Raw genomic sequence first — 27673 nt, 5'->3', positions numbered from 1 at the left:
GCCACACTGCACATGTTCACTCAACAGTGTCTGCTGCCCCACTGACTAGTACAGTGAAGTTGTCATTGTTTATGCATGTGCATTCCAGTCCACTCTCCTTGGCTGCAGGGTCACATCAATGTCACACAAACCATTCTCATTATATTAACAATAGCTGGACTTTTTCAGACAGGATTTATGTGTGTATGTATGTACGTGTATATACATATGTACACATACACACATATACATATGCATACATACATATATATAAGTATATATAATGAGTGTATATACACACTCTGCCACAAAAAAGGTGAGTTCTTGAACTAGACTTGTTGAGTTAAACTCCTGTCCTCAAACAATTTGACAAATTATTTAACTGTCTTATACAACAACTTTATATCTGTACTGTGGGGGCAATAATGTTACCTCAGAGGTTTATTATAAAGTTAGTATGTGTAAAGTGCTTACAACAGTACTTCCTGAAGTATTACTATTACAGTTACTAGTATATAGTAACCAAGGAAGTAGGACTTGAATATAGAAGCTATAAATATGATGAACTATTGAGTAATTACTTATCACCCTTTTCTGGTTTCACTATTAGTATGTGGTCTTTAAATCCAAGAGCTGAAGAATACAGTATGTAGTGGAATATCAGAATCAACAAAGCATACCTTTTTTTCCAAAAGGCACTGCTTAGAATCCATATTAGAACCTACCAAATTAAACCTGCAGATGAGGTGGAGCAGAGAGAGGAGGTAAGTTGTGTGTGTCATCCTCTCATCTCCAACCTTTGAAAGCCATTTTCTGAGGATCTTGATTCCAGGAAGATTCACCCAGAGGTCTTCCAGTGTTACTGCAACCAATCTTTCCTGTTTCTTAAGAGCAAATCAGGAAGAACAAGATGGAATGCGTTTTTGGTTATCCTCTTCTTTAGAGAGACAAGGAGAACAGGGATTTAACACTTCACCTCCTATTCTCTGCGTCTTTGTCTCATTGAATCTCGCCTGATTTGGCACGTTTCAGGGCCCTGCGACTCTTCAGCTTTGAGAACAGTGGGCACATTGCCTTCCCTGGGTCAAAGCCATGTGTTTGAGTTGCTAGTTTTAGATTTGAAAGAATAAAAGATTAGCCATTTTTAATGTTTATTGGTAAGATGCTTCAGTCTTATTTTAAGAAAGAAAGAACTAAACTTTAACAACAAAACTATTGAAAAGCTGGAAATATGAAATGAAGATTGAGTTGACAAGGCAATATGCCGTCTTCTTTAAAATGTTTTTAATAATATTTAAATACCATTTTTGTTTTCAAAACAATACACACTAAATTTTCGTTATGAAGTTTTGCCTCAGTGTATTTGAATGCTTATAAGTAACTAAATGTAACCATACATTGAATTTTATAGCAGGTTACCTGTTCTATGCTTCTAGAAGTCTTGTTAAACGGAATCTTTAGCCTTAATTAGGGATCCAAACATTTTATTTAATATTCAATCCATGCACTGAAAGACAGCACAAAACAAAAGGGCTCTATATTTAGATGCAATTTATGACTTCCTTGATCCATAACAAACACATTATCTGGAATCAACGATAAGTAAGATAGTATTGGGGTGCCCTAGATGAATGCAATGATTTCTGATATGTTAGTCCCATTTGTTTCTCCATTAATTTGGTTACTGTTTGGGGTTCTAACTGTGTGGTTATGAGTTCTGCATCTATTTATTCAATAAAATAATTGTGAGCCTATTGTTATCTGGCAAAACAAACAAGAACAAGGTACGGTTCTCATTTTCTGAGTCACTCGAGGGAAAAGCCTGAAAGCCACTGGGGAGGAATCATGAACTTTCGCAAAGGAATGGAAGGCAACCCTCAAGCTAGGTTTGCTTGAATGTAGGGTTTAGTTAGGAATTGGGAAATTCAGGGTTAGATGCAAGATGAAATGAAGCTAAGATAAGAAGCCTAGCACTCTGAGAGAATATTCTCTTCTGCTTTTTGTGGGGGAAAGGTGGCATTAGAGGCAATAGCTATAAAAATCTTAATAGAGCGAAGAAGAAAAGTAAATGATTCTTTAAAACGAACAAAAGATATACTCAGAAAGAATCTTAGTGTTAATCGAGGTCATTAATTGAGAAAAATCAATAAATTTCATTTACCCAGTAGTTTAACAGTTTGAATGCCTATAGTATGTAGAGAGCCATGCTAACCTTCATGAAACAAGCCCAGTGTCTGCCTCCCAGTGTCAGCAAAAGGAGCCAGAGTGTATTTATAAATTGTGATAAATCCTGTGATAGAAAGGGAAAATAAAGGAAACTAATATTTCTTCAGTATCTACCACATGTGCTCAGATACAATGGTGAATGTAGTAGGCCGGTCCCTGCCATCACAACTGAGAAAGAGAAACCAATCACTAATCAGAAACCAACCAAGCAATCTTTATCTTTGCATAAAGATATGAATATGCAAACTGGCAAAAGCCACAAAGAGAAAGTATGTTGTGTCCTATGAAAGTACATAAGGGGTTACCTGACTGAAGCTGAGTACTTTGAGAAAACATTCCTGAATAAACAATTGACTGAGAAGTAAAGGATCATCAACAGTTAACTAGTGCAGAGGGATGAACCATGGGGGTGGAAGAAGCAGGCCCAAACCAAGAGAACACCTTTAGCAGTAAAGATCAACTCTAGCTGTCTGATCTGACACCTGCCAGAGCCTGCCATCTCATCCAAAACTTTGGACCCAGAGTATATGGTCATTCTCCTCCACTTTGAAAAAATGAGATGCAGAAAGGGCCTAGAGAAAGCACATAGTAATTTATTTGGGGAGAAATCATCTCTAGCAGAATTCTACAGGGCACTTTTGTTTCCCAGTCAAAACTATCAGGGTGAAGTATAAAGTATTTCATTGAGTAGGAATCCAAAAGGCAGGTAGGACAGATTATGAAGTCTGGGGAGCGCCAATTCATGTGTGGGTTTGTGTGCAGGCAGTACTGCTCAAGCAAAAGCATTAATGTGAGACCACTGAGTCTTATGGTCCTGGCAAAAAAAAAATCAAAAGGAAAAGTATGAAACCTGACACGTTTGGAGACCAGGTGGCCAAAAAGTAATGCAATTCTTATACTAAATAGTAAATGTAGAGGGCAGTGTGAGGCAATTCAAGTCAAGCAAAAATAATATAATGTTCAACTGAAGAGGCCCAGAGAGATATAGCAGCAGCGCTAGCAGAAGAGGCAGTGGTGGGGGTGAAGGAGGATTTTGCAATTTAGTTTAGCAAATCCTTACACTGTGGCAATCTGATGCTAAACAATTGGAATTGAAATCTGAAAGTCCTTGCAGACAATCTAAAAGCTTAAGCATTAGCCAAATTAGATTAGTGTATTTCATGTGTTTATAAATACTGCTTGATCTCCCACTTTGTTCCAGGTACTGTTCTAGACATTAGGGATACAGCAGTGAACAACAACAACAAAAATCCTTGCCCTCGTCCTATTGGAGAAGATTGATAAGAACAAATAAATCATTAGTATGGCAAATAAAATGATAAGTGCTATGTAGGAAAATATGAGGTAAGGGTGTTAGAAAATGCTGAGAGAGGGAAGTCAAGCTCCAGTGGCAGCGTGGTATTTCAACAGGGACCCAAAATATGAGAGAGAGAAGGCAAGAGGATTCTTAGAGTCATGCCACACAGATGAGAAGTAGTCCAGGAGCCTGACTCCAGAGACTTCCTTTTGAGTCCACAGACTGCACGGGTGGATAAAAATAGAGAATAAGCCTAATAATGGCTTTGGTAGTGCCTACTGAGTGGTAGGCACACTCATTAGAGATTTGCAAAGACACACTTGAAATAACTCACTGAATCCTACCAACAACCTTATAAGGTATATACTGTTATCATTATTCTATTTTATAGATGAGAAATGAAGAAAAAAAGAACTGCAACAATTTGTTCAAAGTTCTACAGTTACCATAGGGCATTTCTGGGATTTGAACCCAGACATTCTGGCTCTGTATTAGTCTTCAGTACTTCACACATTGTATCTCATCTGACCTCTTCTATAACCACATTTTCTTCTGACTCTGGCTCTTCTACTTTCCTCGTCCAATTCTAAGGACCCTGGTGATTATATTACCCATCTGGATAATCTAGAATAATTTTCCTATGTTAAAGGCAGCTGATTAGCAGCCTTAATTCTATCTGCAGTCTTATTTCTAACATAACTTCACAAGTTCTGGGGTTTAGGACATCACCATCTTTCTGGAGAGGGAGAGGTCATTCTGCCTACCAGGAGCTCCAACTCCACTCTCAACCACTAAGTGATCCTGCCTTTATAAACTCGGCTGTAACACAGCAGATTTCCCACAGTCTCTGCATAGTCCAGGGCATCGAGACGACTGAAGCCAGACAAATTTGGGTTTCTGAAACACGTGTTCAGCCTAGTCATAAACTCAATACATACTGAGTTGAAGTGTAGAAAGCCAGGGTGCTAGTTATTCTATTGGCCTGGGATTAGAATCATATACAATTATTTGAAACACAACTTCATGTTGAAAAACATGTATATATTCTTAATGTAAAAGAATCAAATTAGTATTTATTTATGCTCGCTTTTCACTTAGTTTAGTCCTGTTGAAAATGATTTTACTTGTTTCCAGTAGTTTTTCTCAATCTTTTTCTCTGCCCTTATTTATTTTCATTTTTTTTACATGAGAAGCTGCATATGTTATTCTGGTCTGTGATTTGTGTTCATACAAAAATTTAAAAGCAAAAACTGAGTCTTTATGTATCAAAATCATTTACTCCCCACCAAGTTAAATCCATTTTCCTTTCCCTAAATACTTTCTATACTTTTTCTTACATGTGACCTTCCCTCACTGTCCCCTTGTCCTGTCTCCAGCCCTGCACGTGACTTCTATTCATCCTTCAAGGCCAGGTTCTCCTTCCTTTGGGCACCTATCAGCCCTTTTTCCCTCTTTATGAAGCCACGTATTGAATTTTGTCATAATTTATTGTTACCTGTATCCATTTGTATGAATTCTCTATCAGACTTTACAGTAGCAGGAGTGAAACTTCCAATGATATTAATAGAAAGATGGAAATATAAAAAATGTTTTTGTTGAATCACTACTGTGGTTTTTAAATCATCTAAATATATAAAAATTTCTTCTTATAATTTTCTAATATCCTACTAATTTTCTCAAATGAAATACATAGGTAAAAGAAACTTACCTGTGCAGAATTAAAAGTAATCTAACACCTGAATTTTGGCATTTGTGAAATAAATATTTTTAAAATGATAATAAAGCACTGCTTTTTGTTGTTGTTATTATTATTATTGTTATTATTATTATTGTTACTATTGTTGCTATTATTGTTGCCGCCTGTGTCAGGGCTTAGGCAGGTCTATACTAAGTGACACAAAGTGGTCAGAGGGCCATGCGTACCTGCAGGATAATAACAGTGGACTCATAACCACAAATGCTGACCCACACTTTGTACATTATGTTGTCTTAAGCATTGTCATTAGAGTTACTGTTATTTATGTTGTTCCCCACAATATGAAATACTCTTGGTAAATTCCCAAACAGAACAGTGCATAATTCCCCTTGATTTATACAATAGTTATATTTCTATAAAATTCAGTTTACATTAAAATTATTCAAAACAAAACCCTTGTGTTTATTTATGTAAAATGGAGGGAGATTCTAGTTGCAAAAAATTATGAGTTTTTCATCTGCATGATTGATGATATAAATGTTTAAAAGTCATTAGGACACAGTTAAATTATATTTTGCATTGGATTCTCTCACACATTCTAGCATTTCTAGCACCCTGATGTAAGGCCCCTGAGTGCTAGCGGTACAAAAGGATAGTAAAAACCAAAAACTTACTTCAAAAAATTTCAATCAATTCTCTGGACTTCATATGATTTTTAAGGACCCTATAGTAAGATTAATTTTACATTGGGAGAAGCATCCCACACTCACCCTCTGCCTCCAGAAAGTGCTGAAAAGATTACTTAGCTATAGGAAAGTATTTGAAAACTGACCCCTTCCTTTTAGACAATGTTTAATGGGCCATCAAAGTCTACTTTGAAAGAAAAAGAGAGTATTCCTATGGAGGGATAAAAAAACTATGGATAGCAACCCAACACAATTCCCCAAACTATTTTCCAGAAAAAAAAGGAAGAGGGGAGAAAGGTGGAATACCACTGTTGGGGAAGTATAAGGTGAATGGGGCTTGCTTTTGTTTGCTCCTTTGTGTGTGTGCTTGCTTGTTGGTTTAAATTTAGGCTCCAAGTTTACTCTGACTTGATATCCAAAAGATCAAGCTTATAAGACCTGTGATCTGCCTCCTCCAGGCTGGCCACAGGAGCTAACTACTCTCCTTCGAAGCTGCCATCTCCCTGATAATTGCATGACTGGGAAGCCAGGCAGGCCAGGAAGGAGATGTTTCTCTGATCCTGTCTGGCTGCCCTTGAGTACAAAACCCCACAGTGTATCAGAATGAATGTCAACCCACAGAGAGTTTCTGAACGCCTAGCGCCCCAATTCAAATTAGACACAATTCTCATATCTGCTTTTTGGGTGAGGGTGCTAAAGTGAGTCAGTTGAGAGGTGGGGTGTATTTACTAAATGTTATATTCATGAAGATTATAAACTTTTTTTTTGTAATCCCTCTTCTACCACAACCACCACAAAATCCTAAGACAACATATTCTGGCAAAGGTAGATTTAAAATGCATTTTTATTTGATTATTTCTGATCTCTTTTTTCACTATACTCTTGGCAAAAAAATAAAATAAAATGTTCTATAGAGTTCAGTTTTATACTATTATGTCTCAAATATCCTGGAATTTTTTTTTAATTTACACTGTTTATAGCTTTCAAGTTCATGAGCACACAGTAGGCAGAAAAGAATTGGTCAAACCAACCAACGATCTGTGTGCATGTGCAGGCATCACATTTTGAGCACAAAATAGGCATCTTAATAAATCCTGGTTAAATTGGATTTAAATTCATTACAATCACCACATTAATGGTCCTGTTCCCCCCCCCCCAAGATTTTGCATAATTAGAATTGTTGACGTTTTGTCCCTAAGTGCCTTGTACAACATTGTGTAGATTATGGAATTTAGCAAATATTCTTGAGGAAACAAATGACTAAATAAAGTAACTGAAACTTTAGGCAAGAGATTTTTGCAAAAAATCCAAAATGATCTGCATTTAACTCCTGCCTAGTCAACTCTAAAATGATTACTCTGATTTTAAACATTATTGTAATTTCAGAATCTAATGCCATTGGATGTTCAATTTGAAATTGGAGGTTCTTTTCCTTTCTTCTACTAACTTGTGTTTGCAGCTAAATCAAGAGGAATAACAAATGCACAACTATCTTTGCATCTTTTGAGTATGGACTCCTTTGCCATGAACTATGTAAGTAAATCAACAGGACTGGATGACCTAGGTCAAAAAAGAACACACAGTTACCAGCTGGAAGTGTTCAGCAAATCTGGGTGTCTGCCGTGTACGTGCCATCTCAGTGTGGGTAACATCCGCAGCTGCAGGGTTGCTGAAGTGCTGTATAATGGAAAACATAGATGCCCCCCCACAGCGGATCAAAAAGTAAACAGCTATGAAACAGTGAGCTCTTGATAGACCACACGTATATTTAAGAAGAAAAATAGCATCTCCCCATGTGATTACTTTAGCCAGCTGTGCGAATTTGCCTTGAGCTGAACCAGGCTTTCTGCAGTGCCAGTTCTTCATTAGAATTCTGAATAAGCACCTTTTGGAGCCAAGAATATGGGATGGTGGGGGAGGAAGAATCTAAATACCTGGATGCTTTTGGCAAGCAAACCAACTGGACACAATTACACTCTAAATTTTGCTTGGTGAAAAGATCAGAGAACAAATGTTGGAAATAAATGTCTAACTGATTTGTTTGCCCTTCTTGCTTGAATAAAAGAGCAGTAAATCAGCAATCAGACAATGTTTTTATATCCACAGAAATGTAAAACAAATTATTCACTACATTAGAGCAAAACACAAACCTAAAATATCTTCACCTCCCTCTTCTGCTGTTTTTTAAATAGTCAACAAATATTTATTACTCCCTAATCTGTGCTAGGAGCTGTTATGTTTGCATAGTAATGTCTCTCAAAAACTGTCACCATCCTTAAGGAATTTATGTGATAATAATAAACTCAAAAACAAATAAAAATTATATACGTGTATGGAGAGAGCCAGCTTAAAATACATAATAATGTAATATAACAGGCTACTATAATAAAAGTGATGAGGATAGGAAATTTGAAACTAAGTGCTTCTTTTACCGGGACAATCACAGAACATCACTCTGGTGTGATACTTGAATTCATATGTATCAATTCATTAATGAAACATGCACTATGGGATAGGAAATTCTCTAGTAGTTTGTTAATATCTATGAACAAAGATTCCTACCATCACCACTTCTAATAACATTAGAGGAGAGAAGAGAAAACCTAAAAATAACAAATAAATATAGCAAATAAGTAATATGATAGAATATGATATATGCTAAATTGATGCATGTAAAAGCTGGTAGAAAAGTTGTCACCTGAATAGGGTGTCAGAGAGGCTTATTGAGACAATATTTAATCAAATACTTGAAAGAAGCAAGACATCTGCCATGGAATATTAGGGTAAGTATTCCAACCTGAGGAAATAAATACCTGCTGCAAATGTTGGCATGTGGCTTCTTAGGGATTTTCTGAAATAGCAGGGAAGCTAGTATGATCAGCGTAAAGTTTGAGAGGGAAGAAATTACATGATTTCAGAGGTCTTTGAATTTAGTTCTGAATAATGAGGCTGTGATGATGAGTCAAATTAGTTTTGCCTCAAAAATCAGTGCTCCTATATGTGGGAGAAAAGAAGCTTTGAGATCAGGAGGTGTACCAACTCAGAATGAAATTCTCCTTCTCTCCACTGAACTCTAAAAATCTTTCACCCTGACTTCTGGGCAAGATGGAGGTGTAGATAGATATACTTTGCCTCCTCAAATAACCAAAAGAAGGACAACAACAAATTTAAAAACAAAAAATTACCAGAACTGATAGAAAATCAAACTGTATGGAAGTCCAACAACAAAGGAGTTAAAGAAGAAACATTCATCCAGACTGGTAGGAGGTGTGGAGACAGGCAGCTGGTATGGAGAGGGCATGTGGCAAGGAGGCAGCTGGAAGACTGGGTGGGTGAGGTGGTGGCTGGCAGCCTGGGCCCTATATTCATGTGCAGATAAACTGAGAGGAACAACTGGGGCGTGAGAGAGACTGCACAACCCAGGGTTCCAATGCAGGGAAATGCAGCCTCAAAACCTCTGGCTGTCAAAATCTGTGGGGGTTGCAGCAGTAGGGGAAACTCCCAGCCTCATAGGAGAGTTGGTTGGAGAGACCCACAGGGTCCTAGAACATACACAAACCTACCCATCTGGGAATTAGCACCAGATGGGCTCAATTTACTTGTAGGTATGTTGCTTCAGCAGAAGTGACTGAAAGCCAGCCAAGAGCTGAGCAGGCAGCACTGTTCCCTCTCAGACCTCTCCCCCAAGTACAGCAGCACAGTGCAGTGATGTGGGTTGCTACGCCCTGGTGGACACTGAAGGCTCCACCCCTTACTATGTAATGGGCACACTCAGACAAAATACTATGGCCCAAATAAAAGAGCAGATCAAAGCTCCAGAAAAAATACAACTAAGTGAGGAACAAATAGCCAATGTATCAGATGCAGAGTTCAAAACATTGGTAATCAGGACGCTTACAGAAACGCTGGCAAAATAGAGGAAAACGTGAAGGCTGTGAAGAGTGAAATAAAAAAATATATACAGGAAACCAACAGGGAAGGGAAGAAAACTGGGATTCAAATCAATGATTTGAAGCAGAAAGAAGAAATAAACTTTCAATCAGAACAGAATGAAGAAACAAGAATTCAATAAAATGAGGAGAGGCTTGGGAACCTCTGGGACAACTTTAAACGTTCCAACACCCGAATCATAGGGGTGCCAGAAGGAGAAATGGAAGACCAAGAAATTGAAAACTTATCTGAAAACATAATGAAGAAGAACTTCCCCAATCTGGCAAAGAAAATATACTTGCAGGAAGTTCAGGAAGCTCAAAGAGTCCCAAAGAAATTGGCCCCAAGGAAGCACACACCAAAGCACATCATAATTATATTACTCAAGATTAAAGACAAGGAGAGAATCTTAAAAGCAGCAAAAGGAGACACTTACCTACAAAGGAATTCTCTTAAGGTTATTAGCTGATTTCCCAAAAGAAACTTTTCAGGCAAGAAAGGGCTGGAAAGAAGTATTCAATGTCATGAAAGGCAAGGACCTACACCCAAGATTACTCTATCCAGCAAAGCTATCATTTAGAGTGGGAGGGCAGATAAAGTGCTCCCAAGGTAAAGCTAGAGGAGTTCATTATCACCAAGCCCTTATTATATGAAATGTTAAAAGGACTTATAAAAGAAGATGATCAAAATTATGACCAATAAAATGACAACAAACTCACAACTATGAACAATGAACCTGAAAAACTAAAACAAACAAACAAAGTGAACAAGTAGAACAGGAACAGAATCACATAAATGGAGATCACATGGTGGGTTATCAGTGGGGTGGGTGAAGCAAGAGACTGGGGGAAAAGTTATAGGGAACAAGAAACATAAATGGTAGGTACAAAGAAGACAGCGGGAGGTTAAGAATAGTGTAGAAAATGTAGAAGCCCTTTAAAGAACTTATGTGTACAACCCATGGACATGAACTAAGGGGGGATGGGATGCTGCTGGGAAGGGGGCACATGGCAGAGGGGGAATAAAAGGGAAAGAAATAAGGGCACAACTGTAATAACATAATCAATAAAACATTTATAAAAAATAAAAATCTTTCATCCCAAACCCTATTCACGTTCCTCCCAACACACTCTATGCCTATATGCACTCTCATCAGAGAAAACTATTCATCTGAATCAGTGTTCACCATCCTGGCTAAGACTCAGTCACTAGTGGAGTTTATTAACTGATCACATGGCAAAGGCCCACTTAGGTGACCCAGATTCTGACCTCAGTTATGGGCCCAGGCCTCTTTTCGTTGTTGTGAAATCTTCCCAAGATGAGTTTGATAGGCAGTCAGGATATAAGATCCACAGCTCTAAATCCTAGTTACTTGGAGTTGGGTCTAAAAGCATTATCTGGGAGGTTGTTTGAAATGCAGACACTCAGAACTCATCAAAAATTATAGAGTCAGAATCTGTATTTTAATGAACCCATCAGGTGACTTGCATGCACATTCGAGTTTGAGATGCATGGATCTAGATCACTGCCTCGACTCTCAGTTCTTTTACATTTAGTCTGGTAGATGCACCCCAGTACTTCAAACCTGTTTCTTAGCTGGAAGTAAATGCAGACCACCGGAATAAAATAACCTCTCCAACAGAAACTCTTCACGGGACTTCTTGTCTAAATCTGTTCTGATTTCTGATTTCTCATAGTATTTTTATAACCTGGAAACAATTTGTAAAATAGTGTATAGTGGCCAGAAATCCATCATGCTAATTCTATGTAATTTGATACCATAATAATATCATTATTTTTTAAGACATTGGTGAGACATTTTACAAATATTTCTCTGAAACATTCTTGAAATTGAAAATTTCTCTTATCCTAGCTTGTAATATGAGCAGAAACTTCTGCATGTATGAAACTTGAATATGATCAACTCATACAGAAAAAAAATTTAGGAAGTATATCTCTCAGAGTCTGGCAATCAATGTAACTTTTTCTTTTCATTTTGTTCTTTTTGCCTGTTTTCACTGAGCAGACACTAGTATTATACTTATGGGCTCTGAATTTCTTTCTATATATTTTTTTAAAATAAATAATAGCTTATAATTAAATAAAATATTTAATTTAAAAATAAATTGAAAGTACTTATGGTATTTTTAGAATATATATAGGGTATATGTGTAAATATATTAAATATTTATAATGTATATGAATACATGTGAATATTTATAATATATATGAATATATGTGAATATGTATAATTACTCCCACATAATTTTCACAGCTCTCAGAGTAATAACTCACAAATCCCTACTAGGGCCGTCCAACCCACAGCCCACAGGCCACATTTGGCCCAGGATGGCTATAAATGCAGCCCAACAAGAAACTGTAACTTTACTTAAAACATTATGAGGTTCTTTTTTGTTGTTTTCATTAGTATTTGTGTATTTCAAGTGTGGCCCAAAACAACTCTTCTGCTTCCAGAGACACCAAAAGTTTGGACACCCCTTTGCTTAAACCATCACCGAGAGACAAAAATAAATATATCAGAGAATATTTTTTCTCTTTAGGTTTACAGCAAAAAAGACATAATTCTAATTCTAACATCTGAAAGTGGATATATTGCAGAAATAGCAACTTGCAGTACTGCCTGTGGTTGACAATGAACTGAAGCCATTCCCAATGACTCACATCTTTCCCTGCACTGGCAGATGGTGGAAAAACTGGCCAGTCTATTTCATATTTAACTTTGAAGCTAAAGGTGTTTCTTCATCAAAAGACCATGTGCCATGGGAGAAATTTCATTTAAAAAAAGCAAGACTGATTTGTTAAAAGATATTTAAATCCAATTCTGTATGGTACAATGAAGACTATCCCTTGCTACTAAGAGTCACCTTTAGTAATGAAAGATCATTAAGTGACCCACAAATCAACAAAAACAAGTAATTTGTTCAGAAGAGCAAAATAATCGAAGTGCTTGGCAAAGAATATCAAAACACTGCCACAGATATTAAAACTGACCTGCACCTTTGCAACTCAAATTTGACTTAAACTTTATCAGACAAAATTTACTGCGTGTAAGAAGTGCTATTCAAAAACAATTCATCATTGTTCTACATTTTTAGAGAGTTTTTATGTCCAAGACTTTATTTCGGTCTCACTATAATGTTGTTAATTCAGAATGACAAAACTTCATGATTACCTCTCAGAAAACACATACTCTAATAGTTTATTAACCCACATTCCATCTCTATGTGCATCCTTTTGAAATAGCTCTTTTCTCTAGCCCCTTTCACATTTAAAAAATAAATCAGTGGTATAAGAGGCATGGAAGGATAAAGAGAATGTGTAACGTTTGTAATTTTATTCATTGCTTTACATAGAATTCAGAAGGAAATTTGTACAACTACAGAAATTTTTCATTATAGCTAAATTCAATTGCCCTTTTTTTTATTAAATTTTATTTAGTTACTTTTCAAGTACATTTTTTTAATCTATTTCTCCCATCCCACCCCACCCCCCGCCCGGTCTCCCCCCTCCCTCCCATTCCCCCCCCCCAGTCCTCATCTCTGTGTCTTTCATACTTGTTCCTCAAAATCCCTCCCCCTTTTTCCCCTTAAGTTCCCTTCCCTCTTCCCTCTGGTCGCTGCCCACTTGTTCTCTATTTCAGCGTCTTTGTTTTTATTCTGTTTGCTTGTTTGTTTTATTCTTTAGCTTCCTGTCAAAGGTGAGATCATATGGTATTTGTCCTTCAATGCCTGGCCTATTTCACTCAGCATAATGCTTTCCAGTTCCATCCATGTTGTTGCAAAAGGTAGTAGCTCCTTCTTTCTCTCTGCTGCATAGAATTCCATGGTGTATATGTACCACAATTTTTGGATCCATTCATCCCTTATTTTAACTAAAACCATCAGAAAGTCTAATAGACAGTCATCACAGCAGAAAAGAAAATAAAATGAACAGTTTTTGATATGGTATTAAATAGTTTAATTCAGGCCAAAAAAAAACCTTTTAGTGAATTATCTCGGTAAAGAAAAATGTGAGTTGTATCTGTTTTCTTGAGTTGCAAGAAAATAGGGGGAAATTGGAGAGATAAGAAACTAGTTAATGGTGACTTATTTGTCACAATTCTAAACAATGTTATAAAATCTTTCTTCAAAATGTAGTCACTGAAAAGACCAGAAATATCCAAATTTGCGTCACTTTCAAGGAGGTTAAAATATTTTGAAAACTATTTTTACAGAGAAACGACCTCTTAGTGATACCACATCTTCTTGTCCCATTTCAGTGGTGCCCACCCTTGGCCACACAAGCTACTCATGTTATTTAATAAAGCAGAATTCAAAACTCCAGAAGTGGAAAATTTTTGAAAGACATCAGTGGACTTGAATGAGGCTAGTTCTATGCCAAAAGCACAAGATCATGCTAAAGAAACAATAAACAAACAAATAAAAATGGTAATATGGAACAATTTCCTAAATATCTACCTATATTATATTTAAGTGCTGGTACTTTTTGAAGATTTAGATAAATTGCACTTTTAAAAAATAAGCTATTAAATCTAACTTGGTTAAGCCATTTATTATCTCAGAGATCAACCATACTGACCACTAAATGCAGCTGGGCATTCATGCCAGTGTCCTGTGGCAAACCAAATGATTTCAGGCAAGAAGAAAACCACAAGTAAATATATCTGCAATTATTATTTTCCAGACTCCATTATGTCATGTTTATTCTTACTAGTCTTTCCTATTGATTATTCAACCTGTGATTATTTCAGGATTCTGCTTGGGAAACAAAAAAAATATTTGGTGTAGAGATTTTAGGACTGTTTAGATAAAGCTTGTAAAAATTACTCTTCCAGATTATTTTCTGGTTGCTGGGGTTATGAATGATTTTATTTACACAATTTCTCAGTTGTTGTGGACCGCTCTGCCTGGTTCTAGGAGTTGTAACTCTACCCACTGTTGCTAAGGATGAATGAGTGACCTCTGGAATGTGAGCCTCAGGAGACAAAGCTTGTCTCTGGTAGCAAATGCTGCCTCAGTTTCCTCCCTGCCCTGAAACCATGGTCTGAACTCATGGATGGGTAAGACCGCTCACAGTGGGGGGCAACCTAGGCCAGACACAACCACTTGGGAGGCCTTCATGGAAGGACTGTGGGGAGGGAGGGTTGCAACAAAGAGCAATGCACTCTCGCCACCCCCCACCCCCAGCTTTGACATAGCCTGAGTCCCCATGTTCTCTGGAAGAAGTGCTTCCTGGCTCTAATCCCCTTAAGCCTGAATACCTGTTGGGGAGAGGTGCAGCTCCTTGCCTTGCTAGAGGGTGTCCTGGGGAACAATCTGGCACCACAAAGACTTCCTGATAAACCTGTGAAATCTGCTTTGCTAAGAGTGTTGTCATTCATATGTTAAGGGTTCAAGCAGGAAACCCTAAAACATTGTTCCTGACAGACTCTGTCTCAGACTAAACCCTCATATTTCTTTGAAATGTTATCTACTGTTTGATCCTTGCCGCCCTGTATTCCTGTGCATTACAACCCAATACAAAACCCTGGAGGAGGGGGCTCAATGCCTTTTTCCCCTGAGAAACTGGCCACTGCTCATGGCCTTTTTCCTCTGGGAAACTGATCACCTCTCCTCCCCAAGCAGATCACATTATGTCTCAGTCATGTTTACTTTCATCCGTGGCACATGGGGGGACTTGTGAGTCCCCCCCACACTCAATGTTTTCCTAATTTCTATAATGTGTATAAATTATTGTCATAACTAGGAAAAAATTCAAAATTATACCAAATGGGAATTGTGAGTGGTGTGAACATTGTTGTAATGATCAAGGATATTAGTATCAGTAGACTTACTCAGGTGACAAGATAATTGATCGAGTTGAAGACGTGTATTTTCACTTCTGTTAACTCCCTTTTATCCAGTCAGGATTTCAGGTTCTTTTGCCTCGGGAGCAGCCAGCTTTCCTACTTTTCTCTCAAGGAGAAATTTTCTCTCAAGTTCATCAACTATAAAGGCTGAGAGTTTGAGGGAAAATGGGAGGAAGGAAAATGTCTACGCAGGGTGTGAGAATTAGCCAGAGGCGGTGCGGTGGATCTAAGGAAGCAAGGTTCTTAAGGCCCAGGTGTTTCACAGAATGCTGAAGCTAAGAACATTCAGTAAAGTGAAATCATTTGTGCATCTGAGTTAGTGAAGCAATATATATGTACACCCTACATTATTTTCTCTTCTGAATTGTGAGTTAAAGTTTATAACATATGTTTATAGTCTGTGGAAGAATACTTCATACAGTAAACGATGTAGGTTTTGCATTAAGATCCTCAAAGATATTGCTTAAAAATAATGCTGATTGCTGAGTCTAAGACTTATTACATCACCATTTTTAGACCCAGAGAGCCTAAAAGTAATTCTGAAGTAATTTTAAGCACAGTAAAGTCTGAAAACTATTGTTATAAATGCATAAATTATATTTATTAAAGACTTATCATCTCATCACACATCTAATTCTAATACTAGGGGCAACTCTTTCATACACTACTCAGTCTAAAAGGATGTCTTCTTTGATCCACAACACTATGGGAAATAGAGCTAATTCAGTGAGTATGTACATAATGGAGAGACCACCCTCTCTCTTTTCTCATTCTTAATCCTTTGGGGAACTGACTGCTGTGAGCACAAGAATAATAAACCCATATGTTACTCCCTTGCCTTACATTAATGTACTCCAGTATAATGTAAGGAAAGTAAATGTGATATATTGTCTTCCGAAAGTGCTTTTTGTAGAAGTTACTCGCAAAGGACAGGTGCTTGAGAAAGTCACAGCAATTAGCATTATTTTTTATTGACCTATAACCCTGTGGGTATGCTTCTGGACTTGAGGAGAACAGCAGAGGTGTGAGTGAGAACACTTTGGTATCTCCATGATAAGCAAAGTATTCTATAGAGATTACATATATTTAATATGAATCTGGACCATAATGACCCAAAAATCATTTTTTCAGGTGTGGGTATATGTGCACATAGACATTTTGCATGAATTATGTACTAACGATAAGACATCTTCAATATAGCCCAGAGGGGAGGCCCCGGAAGGTACAGAGAGTTGGGGGATCAAAATGTTACCTAGACTGTGAGCTACCCCTAAACTCCACATCCCATTTACAGCAGGATCAGACTCTCCCTCACACAAGTTGTTTTAAACAGAGAAACTTAGACCTGCAGCATTTACTCCGGTACTTTTATTGAATCCTTCAGGTTTCAATAAATGAGGAAGAACAGATTCACAAATGAGACTAGACTCTGCAGTTGTGAGTGGAGTTTTCTAAGTGGGGAGGATGGTACTGTGTTAGCATAAGTGGAAGTGTCTCTCGGGAGATGGAGGAAAAGGCTTTGACATAGGAAGCATGACTCAGGTCTGGGGTCTGTTCATGGGGGAATAGATTCCTCTGAAAACGTCTTGGTTAATTAATTCACAACAGCACGAACGTTTTGTTATAGTCATCATAAAAGGAAAGACATGTATTTTCCTATTATCACAGAGTATAGCTGCTATTAGGAACTTCTAATTGCTGACAATTGACCTTGGTGTCTGGTGTGAACTTTCACAAAAAATGCTAAATCAACCATTATTGAAGTAACACATATTGATCTCTTGCTATTTTAATTTTGTTTAAAGAGGAACCACCTGTTGATTGACCCCTATCACAAATGAGGTGATCAAGTTATTATTGCCTTTTTCACTACCCATTGTTTCACCTCAAGAGAAAGGAATAACAGCGGCAAAAATCCCTCTGTACCTTGCCACCAACAGTCACCTGACTGTAAGCTGAACCCACCACGGGAGCCCAGACCTGCTCATAGCTTTAGAAAAGAGAGAGGAAGAGAAGGAGTCCTTTTAATTTGGACAAAGGGCTAAAACATGTCAGGATAGAACCTGAATGCGTTTAATACATTTGGCTGTAACTAATAAAGAAGCATCAGTCTCTGCCTCCGTGTAAACTGTGTTTATTTTAGGAGAACCACAGTCAAAGTTATCTGAGGTCTGAGATTTGCTTTAAAATATTCCAGTGGGGTGGGTTTGGGGGTGGGGGGAGGTAGTTTGGAATTGATTTTAAAAGATAAGCCAGTCCTTTAAAATTATTCAAGTTAGTGAACAGAATACATGAGGGTTTGTTATATCAATGTTTCTCCCTCTATAGGTTTGAAGATCATGTAATAAAAAATTGGTGTGTTCTATCCCAGGAAATGGTGCCATCTCTGCTTTTGGCCAGCTCAAACAATGCCCCTTTAAAAGCTATTTTCTCTCCACACTGAACTGTGCAAGAAGCTATATTCAGTGTGCAAGTTCAGTAATTTTTCTATGCTTCAATTTCCTAGTGACTACTATTTCTCAGTAAATATATAGCCTTCAATCAGGAATAGCAAGATACAGCACAGTAAAGATTAATCTTCTGCATGTGTACATTTCTGTTGAAAACATTGTAACATCACCCTGAATGGGCAATGATCCTGAAACTTTAGACCATAATCAGCTGAAGTTGCAGTGAGTGCCAGTCCCTTTTAGAAGAGGGAGACTTGGGAAAAAAACACTAACTCGATTTGCTTTCAATTAATCTAGTTAGCAGAAGATAAAACTGCTTTTGTTCCCAAATGTAGCAGGGGAGAATGATCTTTAGAGTATCTGTGGTGTGTCTGCATGTGTCTGTGTTGAATAGAAAGTTACTGTCTTTTCTAGGAAAGGACTGATTTGTATTCTGACAGTATGTTATCTCTCCATTTGTATTCAAATGTCTTTTCTCAGATAAATATAGTTAGATTGTACTGTGTCAGGTCCCTAGAATAGGCTAATTCATTGAGACCGAAAGGAGAAGAAGTTACCAGGGGGTGGAGAGACAAGAGAATGGAAGTTGCTGTTTAACATGTACAGAGTTTTTTGGGGAGATGATGAAAAAGTTCTCAAAGCGGATAGTCCTGATGGTTGTACAACATTGTGAATCTACTTTATTCAAATGAACTGTACACTTAAATGCTAAAATGGTGAATTTTAAAATTATTAGAATGTTCAATTTAAAAAATTAAATTGCCGTATTACAATGGAAAATGTCTTTTCTTTTTGAAGTGATGGTACTAGCATCTGGTGACATGACAAAATATTTCCGATGTTTATTTTCACAGTTTCTCATAATAGTTTTGGAATTGGTCTCCAAAAATAATAACATCTGAGGATCATTGATTTTTAAAAATATTCATCTTGTCTATTTCCATCTCTTTATCTCCTTTCTCTAATCATCTGCTTCTCTAATTATTTTTACTTCTGTAATTATTTTCTACTCTTTCATTAAGCTTAATTATATTGAGCAATTTATCCTAATGTATATATTTTTTTATTCTTTTTTATCATTATTGACTGTGGCCCCCTTGTAAGACTCCTGGGGGCACACAATAAACTTGTACAACACACAGATATAGAATATGTAGAAGTCATCACTTTATCTTTCATTTTATAATAACAAAGAAGGATGGAGAAAAATAAAGACGTGTATTTTTAACAATGAGATATGTTTACTGATGGTGAGTATGTCTATGAAAACAGAAGCTGCACAGAGAGAATTTAACAGAGAGAATTGGTTAAAGAGGTATTGGTGGGCTCAAAAGAATTTTAATAGACTTAACAATGGTAAAGGGAGGAAGCGGCTACCAGCTACTGTTGTTAAGTCAGGGAAAGGGGAAGTTCTGAGTCCAGGGAAAGGGGAAGTTCTGAGTCCGAGAGACTTGAAGGGGGATTTCTGTAGAGCTCCTAGTCATCTTAGAAAGGGGGAAGGAGCTCAGCAGAGCAAAAACCAAGCCCTTGGAATAGAAGATGCTGCCTGGCTGATGCTGTACCTCAGCAACTCAGAGCTTTGCTGAGATGAGCCCAGATCTCAAAGGAGAAACTTCTACTTAGCTAAAACTGGTTGCTTTAAGGGAAAATGTGTTTTTAAAAGTCTGGAAACATGAGGAATAGTGAGGAACTGTTTCTGGGGCAGGACTATCGGGAACAGCACAGGCATCACAGAGCAAAGATCAATTGCCAGCAGGCGAATCTCTTCTGCTGTTCACCACCTGTACACAGTCTTATCGGAGGATATGTTAGAATCCCATATACTGGCAATAACAGCATCGTGCTTCCACCTAAAAGTGTTCAGTGATCTTATTTACACACAGAGATGTGTTCTCATCCACTCTCTAAACAGAAAATCCAATTGGTCAGAAAATCCATCACAGGATATTGTTAATAACTCTCCATATTCAGGCCTGGTCCCACCTGAATTTCTGTAATCTAAAAACTAACTTATAAAGTTAACTACACATGACAATTCTTAATAATATAATAAAGATGAGATAGGAGTGAGAGACAAAGTAGTCCGCGCGTGCACACAGTGCTGGGGAAAAAACACGCATAGCAGCTATGGGACTTGTTTTTGTAATCAGTCATGAAGCCACAGTTGATACAGGCCCTTCTGTATCAAATTTGTGATGTCTGTAGTGTAAATACCTCCAAAGATTGATTTCAAGCTTCCAAGGTGACCTCACTGAAGGCCAAGTTGAGAAATAACTCCTATAACCAGTGCTTGGGGAACCATATGTGTCTGCTCCAGTGAAGCAGGGCTTTTAGAGCATCAGATGTTGGAACAGCACCTGCCATTGTGTGCTCTTCCTGTCCGCCAAACAAGAGGCCAAGAAGATGCTGTATTGGCCAGGGTGATAGATTATAATCAACAAGGGTAAATTGTGGTTGTTGCTGTACAGTTTGGGGAGAAATATCTAGAACCTCTGGGAGTCTCTAGGGTCTCCTCTTTTGATTTCCACGAAGTAATTGAAAATTAGAGCAAAGCAAATATATGAACAAGTAAACAAGTAGGTGAACAAATAGACAAATGAGACTGGTCCACTCATGACTCAGACCCTTCATGGATCAACATTTAAATCTCTACACACTGGTGATGATTTCCCTGGTCAATCTTTATTTTTCCATGTTCCTCGCTATGGTTTGGGAATCCTCTAGTTATCCATTTAAATGTTCTTCCTGTATCGAATTAATCTAGAATAAATGACCATTCTATCCCATATTTTCCCCATAAATGACATTATAGAGATGGATGAAGCAGAAAGAAGCAAAAAAAAAGAAAAAATGTTAGTATTTGTTGATTAGTCTTCGAAATTAATGCAAAAGTTTCCTAGTTTTCAGGATCCTTGGAGGAGGATGAGAGGAGCCTTTGTTAGAAAGAAGTGAAATACAATATTGTTTTAAGAGTCTATTAGTCATTTCTAAAATTACTTTTAATGCTATAATATTGTAATTCTGTGCACAGTTAGGTGATAACTAAGGAGTGGGTGTTCTGAACCATTATGAAATTGCTATTAAATTATCTAAAATGTGATAGATGAATAGCTGTAATTGCATCAATAGCTTACATGAGCACTTTAAAATACTTCAAGGTATAATTTCCTCATAAAACATTCACTAGAGAAACATTATTGTATAAATATGTCCACTCTTCTAATTATTTCCAAATTATATAAAAATTATCAATCAACATATATTCAATATGCATAGACTATTTTATATATTCAAGTCCCTATGCTGTGTAGGTACTTTGAGACATACAAAAGAATAACATTTACACACTCCCTTATTTTACAGAGAACTCCAGAGCCATCCTCTTCCATTTAATCTATCAGCCTGTAGCTGTAGGTTCTAACTTCAAAACATATCTCAAATTTATCTACTCCTTCTCACCTGCATTGCAGTCACACTGGCTAAGCAATAACCATCTCCCACAGAATGCCCCTCACTCCTACTCTGCATTTCCTCCTCCTCCTCATCACCAATCCAGTTTATATTCAACACACACAGTATGGTTTTAAAACATAAATGAGAACATGTTAATTACCTGCTATAAAACTTTCAGGGCTTCTACTTTCTTTTATGATAAAACCCAATGCCTTTGGCCAGCGAAGCTCTCCTAGACGGGGCTCCTGCCTGCTTCTGAAGCCTTGTCCAGTACACAATGTACCCCTTCCCTCAGCCATCCTGCCCTTCCGTTCTGTCTCTGTCCCCTTCTGGGCTTAGCATCGTAGCATCTGCTGTTCTCTCTCCCAAGTAAACTCCTCCCACTTGCTTTTATAAAATCTCTATATTTTGAAATAATTTCTAGTTTATATAAAAGCTGCCAGATAATATTAGGATCTCTCATATACCCTTTGTCCAGATTAAAACACTTGCTTTTATAAGGACAGAAAGATCATCATAATCAGGAAATTACTATTGACCAAATTTTCATTAAAGATTACCAGCTCATCCACAAAATCCATTGACTGTTATAATAATATACTGTAAAGAACTAAGATTCAATCCAGAATTTTATGATTCACTTAATTAACATGTCTCATTAGCCCTTTTTAAGTTGGAAGAGTTCCTCAGGCTCTCCTTGTGGTTCATGTTTTTGACGGGTTTAAAGACTGTAGAACAGTTACCAGTTTCCTCATTACACTGCACTCGGAACTATACCATGGGCTGGCTGTTGTTTCACTGGTGATGTTAACCTGTATCATTTGGTTAAGGCAGTGCATGCATTGCAACATTAATGCATGTATGAATAATAATTTAAAAGTTTTTGATGGAATATACTTTGGTAATCGTTAAATATTCTTTTTTGCATTATTTTTTGCTTCCATTTATGATGCTTGCATCAATTTTCAATATGAAAGTGCCAAATACTGATTTTCCACTTCAACATTCCTTTTACATATATTAGTTAGCATTCTCCTTAAAGTGGAATTTGTTGTCTCTTCAATTTAATGTATAATTTTTATTTGTTTTTGCATATTTGGATTTTGAATTTCTGTTTTATTCAAAGTGTTAACAGTTGTTACTATCATTATATATTTGATGTTCAAATTCTCCCATATTTGGTCAGTGGAAACCCCTTCAAAGTTGCTGTGTGAAGCTTCTTCAAAAGTATCCTTTTGACACATCTCCCTCATTCTCTGAGCACTTCCTGATTCCCTGCCTAGGGACGTGGACCAAGGTCATCTTGTATTTGTCTTGTCCAAGCCCTGGAGAATCCACTTCTTCAAGAAGCCCTGGTTCATTTTAGTTGGGTCATTTTAGTGGAAAATAGTATTTGGAAACCAAGCTCACAGTGCCAGTTGTGCTAAATGGTACATCATTCATGACTCACTGGCTGGTCAGTGGAGAGAGTTGGAAAATACACATGCATGTGCATACGTAGACACATGCATTTATATCTATTTCTACACCTATTTATCTACAATTTATTTTAAAAATCAAGTTCACTCTGCTAACTCTAATTCTGGTCTCTCCAATCTGTTTGTAACTCCATTTATTAACAGTGAGAAACTATTCTCTCATTATTCTCAATTTATTGGTTTATTTTCCCTGTCCCCCGTAAATTATATGTATCAGTATCCCAGCAGTCTTGGGAAAAGCTCACTACCTAGAAAGAGGAAAAAGAAAGAGGAAAAGAGAGAGAAAAGGAGGATAACTCACCATATCTTTTAACTACTTCCATTTCATTCTTGAATCCTAGCTCAAATGCTTTAAATCCTTTAAAATGGAGCCTTTTTATAGTGACGCATGGGTCACTCTGTGTGACACACAGGTCATAAGTTAAAATATAAGGTTAGTGACCAAGTTTAAAAACTGTGTATCAAATTTTAATTTTTTATTTAATCAAACTGGTTAAGATCTCAGGTTCCTGAAGAACTGATTCTGCCACTTCCTAGCTTGTGAACTAGGTCCACAGATTTTAATCATCAAGTATAAAAAAGGGCCTCATTAATACCGAGAGATCTAACTCACATGGATGTTGTGAAGAAAAACTGAGCTCAGCCCTGGCTGGTGTAGTTCAGTGGATTGAGCGCAGGCTGTGAACCACAGGTCACAGCTCGATTCCAAGTCAGGGCATATGCCTGGGTTGCAGGCCCAGTCCCCAGTGGGGGCCACGTGAGAGACAGCCACACATGGATATTTCTCTTCCTCTCTTTCTCCTTCCCTTCCCCTCTCTCTAAAAATAAACAAAAGAGAAATAAAATTTAAAAAAAAGAATAAATGAAATCAGAAGTATAAAGTTCTTGCTGTGAACTTTACTTTGCATATGGTAAGCACTTGGTTAAAATGTTAGTTGTTGCTGAAATATATTTTGGGTAGTATTGTTGATATGAAATTAAATGTATATTAATGCCAGCATTTACATTTCTCAGATTTAAGTCCTTCAACAATTTATGTATCTCCCAAATCAGGATCATATATTGTAAAAATATTATTAAACTATATGAACATTTTTATAAGAAATGTTATGGATTTATATCAATGAAAAACATTGAATATTTGTTATATCATACAAAATAGAGTAAATATATTTATTTTGCTAGATTATCTATTACAAAGAGGTACTATTTATTTTCAAAGATGATTCATGGAATTCTAAATCCACTAACACGCAATAAATATCTATACAAAGATGAAAATTGGCTAATGTATTTTAACTACTCATATTTTAACAAGAGAAAAGTGTTTTCAAAATATTTTGCTAATGTCCAGAATGTTAACTGGAATAATAATACATTGTGTTAACTTTTATAGTTGCTTTCATTTAGGAAAACAAGATTTGTAATTATTGTTTGTATTTTGTTTTTAAGAATTATGTTGCTCTTTTTATATTTTAGACAGGTTTTATTTCTACATAGAAATATTTTTAAAGTTACAATATAATAAAAGTGTAAAATATAAAGTTTTAAGCTATAAAAACAAAATTTTTACATGAATATACAACATCCAAAGAAACTATTATTGTCACTTTACTTGGTCATCATGTAAATGAAAAAAAAAACTTGAAAACCTTTTATTGATATCAAAATGTGCTACTGCCCTCTTATGGTAGGTACTTGAATGACAGTGGTTTTTACAGATCTCTTGTAAAGAATAAATTTTAAATATAATATAATTCATTAAATTGTATTCTGTCCACTATTAGTTTTACTTTTTGTTAGTTAACTTTCTTAATACAAGACAAAATTTAAGAATCTTTTATTTGTATAATTTTTTTCTCCTTAAATTAACCAACATATTTCTACAAGTTTATTTCTCACAGTGTTCTTTCAATTTGAATCAGAATTAGAGTAGTATATATAATGGAAAGCTGAAATATAATAGTCAAGCATTTAATTTTAATGCTTGGTAAAAATATTTATTTTAATGTTTAAGCCACGGATAGTTACCATGCTGGTTAACACATACAAAAAAACTGAATAAAATAAGAAAATGTGGAACCAATACTTAGCACTCTATAATATGTATTATTTGATATACATCACTCTAGGAACAAAGCGTTCTACATATATTTAACCCAGTGTACTCTCACATCAACCATATAAGGTAGGTACCATTATCATCCCTAATATGGAGGCAAGGGAAAGAAGGCGTGGAGAGGCATACAAATTACTCACTGTCACTTGGATGCTACGCTGCAGAGCTGGTTTGAACCCAGGCGTCCTGGTTCCATTTCTCAGTCCAAAGGGCTACTGGTGCTCTTTGTTTAAGATAATTTATAATAGCATCTGATATATCAATCAGATATACGCAGACACAATATAAAATATTGTATCTTAAAGGAATAGGGGTCCCTTAAAGGAACCCAAATATTGTCAGCTCATCTCTTGTTATATCATTTTAATGAGTTTTAACAAATTGGATTGGTAAACTAGTTTGGTCCTATTTAAAGAGTGTGGGCATCAGACATGGCATTGTTCCTTCTCTTCTAATGCCCTTCCGTCTTCAATTACATCTTCTCTCCTATTCCTCCTTCTTACCTGCCCCCAACTCTAAAAAAGTTGTACGTCCATTCTATGCCAAGCACTACCTAAGTCCTGGAGATACAATTCTAAATAAACAAAATGTCTGGCCTTTTGGAGTTTATAGGCAAATGTGGGGAACAGAAAATTTGAATATAGTGAGCGAGTGCTGGCCCAGGTATGATCAGGGCACATACACAGGGCAATCAGCCCCACAAAGGAACTACCATGTAAACTGAGAACTGGACAATGTGTTGATTCTAGCCAAAGATAAAGAAAGGGGTGGGGAGGAATGGAGGTCAACCTAAACAGTATGTGCAAAAAAGTGGATTAGAATGAATTTAAGATTTAAAGAGGTGATTTAAATTTAAGATTTAAAGGCAGTACTTGCACATTGCTGGAGAGGAGAATATGCTAGGAAAAAGATGAGCCAGTAAGGCAGCAACTTACTGTGAAGATCCAGGCCTACCATTGTAAACAGTTTGAACTTTATACTAAGGGAAATGCAGAGACTTAGAAGGATTTTTAAGGAAATACTTAAGACCATAATTACACTTTTACATGTTCCAGTTATTTGCATTTTCTCTAGAAATTAAAGAAGATAGTGAAATCTATAATTTATTATTTCACCAAGTGATGTGGACACTGGACCACAGTGTCTGCATTGTTATGGATGAAATGAGACATTCACAGGGACTACCAAGTCAGGTGGAGGAAAAGGGACGGGACGGCATGACTTTTCTCTCAAGGGAAGCAAAAGCCTTGGCCCTTGCTGTGATCAGCCTTGTTGGGTTTCTGGGCACATTACCTGATGGTCCTCGTTTACTATGCACAGATTCGCTTTAGGTGGTTACCTTTTACAAAAAAACAAAGGAGCCAATGCTGCTAATCACATCACAGAAGAGGAATATTTGTGAATGAAAAGGCAAAAATGGTTGAACCATTACACTCTTCTTTGGAAGGTTTAGCATGGATTTTAGGAGGTTATTTTGCAGTAAAAGTTTGCCACAAAGCTGGGTGAAGGAGTTTTTAGCAAAAAGCAAAACTCAAAGTGGCTAGGTACAATGCAGGCCTGATTCCCTGTGGGAGAACCTATCCATGGACGCGGGTCCTGTGCATCTCCAAGTGGGAGCTGGGACCATGCTACGTGCAGAACAGTCTCCTACAACCAAGGAAGCTGAACATAAATGAATACAGCTGCAATGTCTTCTGTACTGGGTTGAATTGTATCCTCCCAAAAAACATGTCTAAGTCCTAACCCCTGGAACCTATGCATATGTGACATTTTTGGAAATAGGGTTTTTGTAGATCAAATAAAGATAAGGTCATACTGGATCAGGGTTGGCCCTAAGCCAAAAGACTGCTGCTCTTATGAGAAAAGAGGAAAACACAATGTGACTATGAATGCAGAGATTGGTGTGATGCAGCTGCAAGTCGAGGAACACCAAAGATTGCCCACCACCACCAGAACTTAGAAAAAGGCATAGAACACTCTCTCCTCTAGAACCTTCAGAGGGAGCTTGGCATGATTTCAGACTTCCAGCCTCCAGAACAGCAAGAGAATAGATTCCTGGTTTTGTTAAGCCATGCAGTCTGGGGTACTTTGTTATAGTAGCCCTAAAACAGAAAACACCCCCCTCCTTCCTTCTATAGGATTTCATCCCAGGAGTGCTCCAGGCCACTACAGAATTTACCAAGTGATAGGTGCTCTTTGTTTAGGAGAAAAAGACCATCATTATATTTTGCAAGATATTTTTTACATATTTTCTCCTCTCTGAATTGTCTATATGATTATGTGTATAGATAAATTCAGTTGTTAAAACACCCAAAAAGTTTCATAAATTAAGTCTCCTGTCTTCATATTGTCCTGCTGAGACAACAGTGCATCAAGAAATACGCCCTGGGCAGGTAATTGACTCCTGAGTGTTTATATGAATGTCATGATGGTGGTAAGAACAAATGAAATATCATATGTGATGTGATTGTAAAATGGCAGATTTTGTAA

Source organism: Artibeus jamaicensis, unplaced genomic scaffold, assembly GCF_021234435.1.
Source record: "Artibeus jamaicensis isolate MK-2021 breed Jamaican fruit bat unplaced genomic scaffold, CSHL_Jam_final scaffold_584, whole genome shotgun sequence".
Classification (NCBI taxonomy): domain Eukaryota; kingdom Metazoa; phylum Chordata; class Mammalia; order Chiroptera; family Phyllostomidae; genus Artibeus; species Artibeus jamaicensis.
The sequence above is the reverse complement of the archived record's forward strand: the minus strand, read 5'-3'. Positions refer to the sequence as shown.